The following is a 1,426-nucleotide window of genomic DNA, read 5'->3' as shown; positions in this document are numbered from 1 at the left end:
AGCTCTGTGTATGACAGGGGTTGGGGCCACAAACTCCCTATCTGCCCTGTTCTGTTTGTGACAGGGTGCAGTGCCCCAACCCCCTGATCGGCCCTGCTCTGTGTGTGACAGGTAGTGGCGCCCCAACCCCCGCCCCCATACACACACACACGGGCCCTGCTGTGTGTGTGACGGGGTAGAGGCATAACCTCCCCATCAGCCCTGCCCTGAGTGTGAGAGTGGCGGCACCCCAAACCCCTGATCGGCCCTGCTCTGTGGGTGATAGAGGGCGGTGCCCCAACCCCCTGATCCGCACTGCTCTGTGTGTGACAGGGGGCGGTGCCCTAACTCCCCTATTGGCCCTACTCTGTGAGTGACAGGGGGGAGCTCCTCAACCACCTGATGGGTCCTGCTCTGTGTGTGACAGGGTATGGAGCCCCAACCCCCCTGATGGGCCCTGCTCTGTGCGTGACAGGGGGCAGTGCCCCAACCCCCTGATTGGCCCTGCTCTGTGGGTGAGAGGGGGTGGCGCCGCAACCTCCCCATCGACCCTGCCTTGAGTGTGACAGGGGGCGGTGCCCCAACCCTCCAATCGGCCCTACCCTGAGTGTGACTGAGGGTTGCCTCTCAACTTCCCAATCTGCCCTGCTCTGTGCATGACAGGGGGCGGTGCCCCAACTCCCTGATAGGCCCTGCTCTGAGCCCGACCAGGGGTTGCACCTAGGGATTGGGCCTGCCCTCTGCCACCCGGAAGCAGGCCTAAGCCAGCAGGTCGTTATCTCCTGAGGGGCCCCAGACTGGGAGAGGGCACAGGCCGGGCTAAGGGACACCCTCTCCCCCACCGCTGAGTGCACAAATTTTTGTGCACCGGGCCTCTAGTATATAATAAAAGAGTGATCAAATGATTGCAGAGTTCTTTTTCTTTATTACTAATCTTTTTTTAAAATTTCGTATTTACCTAATATTGTGGCTCACCTATTAAAGACAGTTGTTGACAGGACAAGTAAAAAGTGAAAGATATGTTATCCAAAATATAGGGATATCCATGGATATTCATTAAACTCAACCTGTATGGGAAAATACTGGTCTTTCTTCATGAACTGTTGCTCTGTCCTTCTGATTGGTTAAAGTCCTGGTCTTCATGTCCATTCCAAATGCCAATTCAGGCCCTAAATGGTTTTGCTCAGTGAATAGAACCTTGGCCCACAGACAGAACTATCCCAGGTGTGATTCCGTTCAAGGGCAAGTACCTTGGTTGTAGGTTCCATGTCCCTGGTTGGAGTGCATGCAGGAGGCAACCAATTGACATATCCCACTCACATCAATGTTTCTCTCTGTCTCTCCCTCTCCCTTCCATTCTCTCTAAAAATCAATGGAAAAATACCCTCATGTGAGGATTAACAACAACAACTGAAAAAAATGCCAGTGCACGACCTGGAAACCTATG

This window comes from Myotis nattereri (assembly GCF_964212035.1).
Source record: "Myotis nattereri genome assembly, chromosome: 21".
Classification (NCBI taxonomy): domain Eukaryota; kingdom Metazoa; phylum Chordata; class Mammalia; order Chiroptera; family Vespertilionidae; genus Myotis; species Myotis nattereri.
Note: the sequence above shows the minus strand (reverse complement) of the source record.